The sequence below is a fragment of the Sus scrofa genome, chromosome 6 (assembly GCF_054392235.1).
Source record: "Sus scrofa isolate SSC_HxYL_T2T_F1_AM1 chromosome 6, Sscrofa_HxYL_maternal_Yorkshire_Landrace_v2.0, whole genome shotgun sequence".
Taxonomy (NCBI): Eukaryota; Metazoa; Chordata; class Mammalia; order Artiodactyla; family Suidae; genus Sus; species Sus scrofa.
The window spans coordinates 66,130,162-66,140,294 of NC_139388.1; positions in this window are offsets into that span (position 1 = coordinate 66,130,162).

The following is a 10,133-nucleotide window of genomic DNA, read 5'->3' on the forward strand; positions in this document are numbered from 1 at the left end:
CTGTAGGATGATGCCAGAGGTTCTTCTTGGCAGAATCACTTAATTTATATGCATTTCCCCAGAGTCCCTGCATGTAGAATTCCTGGGCAGGGATCCAGCCTGAGCCACAGCCAGTGACAAGGCTGAATCTATAAATGCCAGGCCACCAGGGAATTTAAACCGATCATATTTTTTAAAATATAAACACAGGAGTCCCAGGAGTTCCTGCTGTGGCTCAACAGGTTATGTACCTGACTATTATCCATGAGGATGCAGGTTCGATCCCTGTCCTTGCCGAGTAGTTTAAGGATCTGGTGTTGTGAGCTGAGCTGTGCTGTAGGTCGAAGATGGGGCTGGATCCCGCTATGGCTGTGGCTAGGCTGGCAGCTGCAGCTCTTATTCAGCCCCTACCATGGGAACTTCCAAATGCCACAGGGCCGGCCTTAAAAAGAAACGCACGCACACGCACACACGAGTTCCCTGGTAGCAAAGCAGTTTTAGTATCTGATGTTGTCCTTAGAGTGACTCTATTTACTGCCGTGGCATGGGTTCAATTTCTGGCCGGGGAACTTTGGCATTTTGCACGTGTGAGCAACAACAACAACTGCAAAATACATAGTCATTTCCGGACTCAGCAAGTAGTATTATTGATAACAGTTAAGATTTTTGCATAAAGCACACCCCTATACCTTCAGACTCGTTTTTTAAAAAACATTAGCTGTGGAAGCTTACATAAACTACAGGTATGTCTATTGTCAATGGGATACACTTTTTACAGGCCATATTCAAAACCGAGAACTATCAAAACTAATTGTCCTTAGATTTAAGTGGACAGTGGAGTTAACATAGTTTCATATCATGGTTTATTTCATAATATAACATAATAATTCACATCTCATTCATAACAACAAAGGCTCAAATTCATCCTTCTTTACTCTTGAACTCTCAGGGCAGGCAGACCCAGGTATAAATGTATGATGATGAGATAGCTCAGCCTGATATCTAGTGGCTCAAGGTCACCAGGTCTGGTCCTCTTTCTCATCAAGATGTTATCTTCCCATGACTTGGACCTGGAGCTCACAAAGGAGCAGTAATTTCTGGGGAGCTGTGAAAACTGCAAGCATTGAGGCCTAAAGAGGCAACTTCGAGAAGGAACACAAATGAGAATATAAATAGAATAAAATTTTTCACATTCACACCTGCCCATTTCTACTGGACAAAATTCATTTGCATGGTCCCAAGTTAAGTAAGGGAAAATGGGATGTGCATGTCTTCTTGGGTGTGCAGAAGAAGAAAACAGTATCGTTGAACATCTAGCTAGTTTCTTGCACAATATATTGATTTAATCAACAGATGCCTATTTTATTTTTATTTTTTGCTTTTTAGGGTGGCACTCGTGGCATATGATGTTTCCCAGGCTAGGGGTCGAATCTGACCTGTAGCTGCGGGCCTACACCACAGCCACAGCAATGCCGGATCTGAGCTGCATCCACGACCTACACCACAGTTCACGGCAATGCCAGATCCTTAACCCACTGAGTGAGGCCAGGGACCAAACCTGCATCCTCCTGGATGCTAGTCAGATTCATTAACCGCTGAGCCACGATGGGAACGCCAGATGCCCATTTTATTATTCATCCTTTACATTCTATACGCTTATGGTTTAATTGACGTGATACCTAAAATCGTATCCATCCCCTGACAGCATCACATATTTAGGAACTCGCAACTTAGGTATATATATATAGTAGAAATATAGTGTATGATACAGTAGAAATACAGTGTACTATCACTCAAAGTTGTGGTCAGGGGAGTTCCCATTGTGGCGCAGCAGAAACGAATCTGACTTGGAACTATGAGGTTGTGGGTTCAGTCCCCGGCTTCGCTTAGGGGGTTAAGGATCTGGCGTTGCCGTGAGCTGTGGTGTAGGTGGCAGACGCAGCTCGGATCCCGCTTTGCTGTGGCTCTGGCATAGGCCCACAGCTGTAGCTCTGATTCGACCCCTAGCCTGTGAACCTCCATATGCCACGGGTGTGGTCATTAAAAAAAAAAGTTGTGGTCAAGGTCACAAATCCGACTACTATCCATGAGGATTCGGTTTCAATACCTGGTCTTGCTCAGTGGGGCGGGCGTCAGGCATTGCTGCGAGCTGTGGTGTAGGCTGGTAGCTGTAGCTCTGATTGGAACCCTAGTCTGGGAATTGCCATATGCCACGGGTGCGGCTCTAAAAGACAATGAAATAAGAATACAAATGAACTTATTTGTGCAGGTAATTTCCTGGTATCTTTATTTTATTTTATTTTTTTGTCTTTTTGCTATTTCTTGGGCCGCTCCCGCGGCATATGGAGGTTCCCAGGCTAGGGGTCCAATTGGAGCTGGAGCCACCGGCCTACACCAGAGCCACAGCAATGCAGGATCTGAGCCGAGTCTGCAATCTACACCACAGCTCACAGCAACGCTGGATCGTTAACCCACTGAGCAAGGGCAGGGACCGAACCCGCAACCTCATGGTTCCTAGTTGGATTCGTTAACCACTGCGCCACTACGGGAACTCTTAATTTCCTGGTATCTTTCAAACAGCCCTCCCCTCCCAGTATCTTTCACGTGAGAGGGCAGGTACCTGTTACACATCTCCAAATAAAATTCAGAATCATGAATGAATATGGGATACCAGAAAACCAGGAGAGACTCACCCACATTCTTTTGGACGCCTGGAGGAGGCTGATGAACACAAGTGGCTTCTGCTGCTACCAAGACTCCAGTTCCTTGTAGAGTTCAGAACAATGAGAGAAATGAGCTCTGGGTCCTTTTTCATGGTCTCCAATATTCGTTGACCTAAAACAGCCATAATCTAAAAGTTGAGGTTTACCTTTTATCTGTGGACAAAAAGGGGACTATAGTCTGGGAAGCAGCATTTCAGAAAGCTACGAAAAACTGCTGCAAAGAGGTAGAGAGGGGAGTTCAGTGTGTATATGATTTTGGTGAAGGGGGAGGTACGTTCAAACAAGCACACATTTTTAGAGAAGGTTGCCGCTAGTCATAAGTTGCAGACATGAAAGATTTTAGTGCTTTTCTAGATACAAAGACATGCAAGAATTGGCCTCATAAAGTCTCCTCCTGAAAATATCTATCTGAGGACCTGTTCTGCCAGCTCTCCCAGAGCACATCGGCCTCACTCCTGATGTTCCCCTGGAACCTCTTTCGGGGTGTCAAAGGTCCAATCACAGTGGCTCATGATTGAATCTGTGCAGAGGCAAATTGCAAGTCTCAGTCTCCAGTTTACAAAGTTCATAAATTGAGTCCAAAGCTTCAGCCTACATGCATTAGAACAACGATGAGACCAGGTTTTCTGGACTCAAACTATGGGTGGATGCATTTTGTGTCTGGCATGCAACCTGGTATCACATGCCCATTTTGTTTTGTAGGTTTGGGGAACATCTGAATATTTTGTCTCTACACCTACATGATCAGCTCAGACTATTCCACGGAAATCTGGGTGCGGCTCCTTTAAGAAGAGTGGACACCTCGCCCCCTCCCTGCAGCCCCCAGACCATCCTTCCCAACAATCCTCATGGTGGGCAGGGACCTTTATCTGACGCCCTGGCAGGAATGCTTGTAAATGCATTACCCAGAACACTTACACGTCGGGCGATATTTTAAAACAGGGATTTATTCTCCCGGTGGGAGCTTTGGGACGCTGGACCAGCCTGAGGGAAGCAGCTAGGAAGGAAGACCTTGTGCTCGCTGCTCAGTGTGGGGCGATGCCCCAGCCTCGGCCTCACCTTTGCCCACAGACACTGCTGGAGGCGGCTGCGTTGAAGAGTCCAGTTCAGGTGAGTGCTGCTTCCTCCGCTTATCAATGTTCTCTTACCAGCGTCCTGTATTTATTTCTCCAAACTTTGGATTTCCGAATTTTGAACTATAACCTGCGTGGAAAAAAAGTCGTAGGGAACTTCCAAGTGCAGTTGCATAAGCAGCTCTAAAATTAACATCCATTCAAGGCTCAGGTCAAGTCATTGAGATGTAAATAGTCGCCCAGAAACCTGTCCGTCCTTCTAAAACAACTAACCCCGTCCCGGAAAGTTAAGGTGTTGTCTGATGTGTCAAGTAAGCATTTTCTTGCTTTTCTTTTTCTTTATTTTTATGTGTTTTTTTTCCCCACTTTTTAGGGCTGAGCCTACGTCATATGGTAGTTTGCAAGGCAGCCACAACTGCCCGCCTACGGCACAACCACAGTTACCGGGGATCCCAGCTGCATTTGCACCCTGCATCAGAGATCAGGGCAAGGCGGGATCCCCCCCACTTACCGAGGCCAGGGATGGAACCCGCCTTCTCATGCACAGGAGTGAGATTGGTTTCTGCTGCCTCACAAGGGGAACTTCTTGCTTTTCTTGATAGTTTTGCCAACTCTGAAAAACATTTGAAGACTGTATTTTAGTTTCCCTTGGTCGTTTTTAAAACTTTTTATGGGGAGTTCCCGTCGTGGCGCAGCGGGAACAAATCCGACTAGGAACCATGAGGTTGCGGGTTCGGTCCCTGGCCTTGCTCCGTGGGTTAAGGATCTGGCATTGCTGTGAGCTGTGGTGTAGGTTGCAGATGTGGCTCAGATCCCACGTTGCTGTGGCTCTGGCATAGGATGGCAGCTACAGCTCTGATTTGACCCCTAGCCTGGGAACCTCTGTATGCTGTGGGTGCAGCCCTAGAGGACCAAAAAAAAAAAAAAATTTTTTTGGTCATTTTAGGGCCACACCCTCAGCGTATGGAAGTTCCCAAGATAGGGGTCGAATTGGAGCTGCAGCTGCTGGCTTACGCCACAGCCACAGCAACACCAGATTGGAGCCCCTCTGCGACCTACACCACGGCTCACATCAAGGCCAGATCCTTAAACCAATAAGCAAGACTAGGGTTCAAACCTGCATCCTCATGGATACAAATTGGGTTCGTTACCACTGAGCCACAGTAGAACTCCAAAAACAACATATATATATATATATATATTTTTTTTTTTGTCTTTTTGCTATTTCTTGGGCCGCTCCCTCGGCATATGGAGGTTCCCAGGCCAGGGATCGAATCAGAGCTGTAGCTGCCAGCCTACGCCAGAGCCACAGCAACAGAGGATCCGAGCCGCGTCTGCGACCTACACCACAGCTCACGGCAACGCTGGATCCTTAACCCACTGAGCGAGGCCAGGGATCGAACCTGCAACCTCATGGTTCCTAGTCAGATTCGTTAACCACTGCGCCACGATGGGAACTCCCAAAAACAGTAATTTTTAATATAACCAAAAAAAAAAAATTTGTAAAGGAAATGTAAGAACCTCTGGCCAAGTAAGCAGTGGAAGAGAAGAATGTATTATTGGCCATCGAGAAACAGACAGCATGAGGAAATCGAATGGAAGTTTCAGAAACAGACCTATACGTAAAAAGAGACTGAATCTTGATAATCTGACTCTGGACGGTAATGGTGTAAACACAAAACATGGCTTTGATAATGAGTCTTGGCACTTGTTTGTCCCCTTTCTAGAAAGCCTTTTCTCAACATAGCCACATAACTTTATGACACAATGCATAACATCTTCTGCCCTCTTTTACATCCTTTATTTTCCCTTAAGCATTTATCTTAACTTGAAATATTAAATGCTTCACTCATAAATCTTTTTTTTTTTTTTTTTTTTTTGGCTGTATCACTAATGGGAATTAAAGTTACATGGCCCTGCTTTTCCCACAGAGTCCACGTTCAGCAGAACCACTTATGGCCCCTGCATGGGTGAGTGTCAGGTGACCTGGAACCCTTTTACTGTCACTCTTCCTGTCCTTAAGTCGGGAGACCCTGGAGAAACCTTAAGCCCAGGTTTCTGAGTCCAGGCCAGGGGATATATATGGAGCCATTCCATAGAGATATGAAAGATGGTGTTAGCTTCAGGGATTAGTGTGTACAAATGCTTGGGGATAAAATTGAGTTGGGAGTGTTCCAGGAGACTTGTAGATCTCTGTTAATATCTGGAGAAAACAGAGCAAGGGGGCCAGAATCAGGCCTAGATGGTCACCTGAGAAGTTGGGCTTCCATCCTTTTTTGGGGGGTGGGGAGCATTCTGTTCTGAGAGTGATGGCAATCATGGAATTTTTGGAACAGAGGAGAAAAGTGATCTGACTTAGGTCTTAAGAGACTACCCTTCGGAGGTCCCGTCATGGTGCAGCAGAAACGAATCCGACTAGGAACGATGAGGTTGCGGGTTCGATCCCTGGCCATGGTCAGTGGGTTAAGGATCTGGCATTGCCTTAAGCTGTGGTGTAGGTCGCAGATGTGGCTCACATCTGGCATTGATGTGGCTGTGGCGTAGGCCTGCAGCTGCAGCTCGGATTAGACCCCTAGCCTCGGAACCTCCATATGCCAAGGGTTCGGCCCTAAAAGGACAAACAAACAAACAAACAACTCCACCTGTGGGCAATTTCAATCTGTACATGTGAAGTCGTTACCAAACCAGTCACACAGGAAATGCTGAGATGCCAAGATTTGCAGGAGAGATCATTCACTGGGTAACCAAGTGAGGAGACGTAAGAACACATCTCAGGAGTTCCCATTTCGGCACAGGGGAAACGAATCCGACTAGGAATCATGCAGTTGTAGGTTTGATCCCTGGCCTCGCTCACTGGGTTAAGGATCTGGTGTTGCTGTGACTGTGGAGTAGGCCAGTAGCTCTAGCTCCAATTTGACCTCTAGCCTGGGGACCTCCATATGCTGTGGGTGTGGCCCTAAAAAGCAACAAAACAAAACAAAACGCATCTCAGATCCACCTTCCTGGAGGTGACATGCTTGAGATATTTAGGTTTTAAAGAAGTAGGGTGGTGTTAGGTGTGGGGACAGGGGACCAGAAGCAGAGCAAAGGTGAGGTAACCAGCGTATGCATGCATGACTGCGTTACATGCACGTTCAGCAGTGGAGGCACTTTACATCGTAATGAGGGTGGCGTTTCGGCTATCTAAGGTCAAAACGTCTTTCATCGGACATCTGGGCAGTCCCAGTTTGTGGGTTGGTGGTTTTAGTCAGTCTTCACCAGCTTGAACCTCATGAGAACTAACTCCCAGTTCCTAAACAGCTTAAGTCACTGTTACTGTTGTGGCCCATACATCAGAGGTGTTATCTACAGGGATCATAAGAATCTTGTGATGTTACCTGGGCCATGCAAAGCTTGGACAGTATGCAACTAGAGAGGAAAAACACGGACAAAGCGAGGTGAATCAGTGAAGGCAGTTGATGAGTAGAGAGGTTTGACATGCTCTTCCCTCATCTGTGGTTCTGTAAGATGAGCTCAAAACTTAGTCTCCTGGAGTTCCCCTGTGGCACCGTGGGTTAGGGGTCCAACCTCACTCTAATGGCTTGAGTTCCTGCTGTGGCACAGGTTTCACCCCTGGTGAACTTCCACAGGCCATTCCTTGGGCACTGCCACACACAAAAAGTCTGCTTCTGTTAACCTTATTGGGCATGGTTTCAAGGTCACCAAATGTTGATTTGGTTGTGCAGTAGTAGCTCATCATTATATTCTGTTTGTGTTATACAGATACCCCATAAATAACCTGGAGAATATAGATAAGATTAAAATACAGTAAAAGAATTAGGAATGGCCAAATTTTGAGTATTTTTATGTGGCCTCTGTAAAGGAGGACATCATGGACCTGGGTGGTCCAATCTCGATGCATCCGAAGAAGTGTGTAGCAAACACTTCCCCAACTCCTGGGAGACAACCTCTTAAGCCCTTGACACATTTGTCCTAATAATATGTATTTACCTTTGTCTTGGGCTGTGCTAGGCAATTTATGCTAATACTGCAACTACGGCTGGGTGGAGGGGGACTTAGTTCTCTCTATTATCAATTTGACATTTGGGGAAGCTGGAAATGAAGGTCAGCCACACAGGTGCCTCTTGCCTCTGAGACAGATACTCAAAATACCTGGACCACACCAAGGTATGTGTGAGGTTCCCTGTTTGCAATACTTCATTTGTATTGTCACACATTGATGCTGTGAAACACAAGTGAGAGCTCAACTAGAAGCTGGCAATGTGGTCCCTCCTGGACCGGGTCCTACTGGGCTGTCTTTGCTGACTTTCACATGTATCCTTCCACTGTAGTCAACTGTAGCCACAGAAATCTTAACTTTCTTTAACCTTCTTTCACCTGAAACAGATGTTTCTCTAGAACTATTTTTTGTCAATTTCACCGACTACATAATCATTTTAACGACTTTTTATAGTATTCATTTCATAAGTTTTTTTATTTTTATTTTATTTATTTTTATTTATTTATTTTTTTTGTCTTTTTGCCATTTCTTGGGCCGCTCCTGCGGCATATGGAGGTTCTCGGGCTAGGGGTGGAATCGGAGCTGTAGCTGCCAGCCTACGCCAGAGCCACAGCAACGCAGGATCCGAGCCCCATCTGCGACCTACACCACAGCTCACGGCAACGCCAGAACCTTGACCCACTGAGCAAAGGCAGGGATCGAACCTGCAACCTCATGGTTCCTAGTCAGATTCGTTAACCACTGCGCCACGATGGGAACTCCTCATAAGTATTTTTAGAGATAATTTCAACTCTCTGTGCATTTACTGTTGCTGCAGTTTCAGGTTAATAATATATTAGTCCCATCAAGATGAGATCCTAGATGAGTTCCCATTGTGGCTCAGTGGGTTAAGAACCTGACTAGTGCAGGTTCTATCCCTGGCCTCACTCTGTGTGTTAAGGATCTGGCATTGCTGCAAACTGCAGCATATAGCAGATGCTGCAGTTGTGGCCTTAAAAGAAAAAAAAAAAAAGATGAGAAACTGGAACCCGAACTTTTGTCTCCTTTTGTGCTCTCTTGGCACAGAGCCTTGGAAAGTTAGAAGGTAAGAGGTTTTCATGTGACAAGGCCTGCTTGTCAACCCAGGTCCCAAAGTCAGCGGTGCCACAAAAATAAGAAGAAAGAGACAAAGAAATAGAGTGGGGATCAGGGGGCTACCGCCTTCAAGAGGCAATAGCAACCCTCTAAGCCAACTCATGGTTTTTATTTACGATTTTCTACTTCCTTGTATGTGCAGGGGATACATGGGTATTTTACTTCAGACAGATTGGAAGCAATATATGCTAGGACAGTCATTCCTAAGCACATAAAGTAATCATAAATGTTTGAGCCCTCCCAGGCTGTAATTTGTTGTCTGCTTCAAGCCATCTATGGCCTCTCCCACAAATCCCCCAAGGCCCCAGTCCTGAGAATGTCAGAGTTGATGGTTTTCCCTCAGCAGCGTCAGTGCTTCAGCAGTCTTGTTTTCAAGATGCCATTCTTTGATGATGTTCTCATTCGTTTTGCCTCAAGGGTCACGAGAGAGTCACAAGACTTTGGAGAGTATAGACTGACTTCTACAGCCACTCTATGGCGCCCGTCTTTTCTTTCCATTCTGTGTCACGTCGCATATTCATGCCTCCAACATTTATGGCAGGAAATGGCATGTGATAAATTTGCTCTCGTTAGAGAACTTGCAGATTTTGAAAGAAATCGCAGATACAGGGTAATAAATATAATCTCAATAAAAGTGCTGCCTAAAAAGAAAAAGTGTTGGGAGTTCCTGTTGTGGCTCAGTGGTTAACGAATCCTACTGGGTACCATGACGTTTCGGGTTCGATCCCTGGCCTTGCTCAGTGGGTTAAGAATCCGGTGTTGCTGTGAGCTGTGGTGTAGGTTGCAGACTCGGCTCCGATCTCACGTTGCTGTGGCTGTGGCATAGGCCGGCAGCTACAGCTCTGATTAGACCCCTAGCCTGGGAACTTCCATATGCCATGGGTGCAGCCTTAGAAAAGACAAAACAAACAAATAAAAACAGTTTAAAAAAAAAGGAAAAGAAAAAGAAAAAGTGTTGATTGGTTGGAATACAATCAGTGATGATTCAGGTGAGAAAGACATCCCTCACCACTCTCCGTCATCCCCCTTCTGCGGTCTTTTCTTCTAATATTGTAGGTCATAAAACATCCCCCAGAACTTCAGTCTGCATGTTTTTGATAAGCAACAAGATAGCTGATAGTTCGAATTCCTGTTGTGACTCAGCGGTTAATGAATCTGACTAGCATCCATGAGGACGCAGGTTCGATTCCTGGCCTTAATCGGTGGGCTAAGGATCCAGGGTTG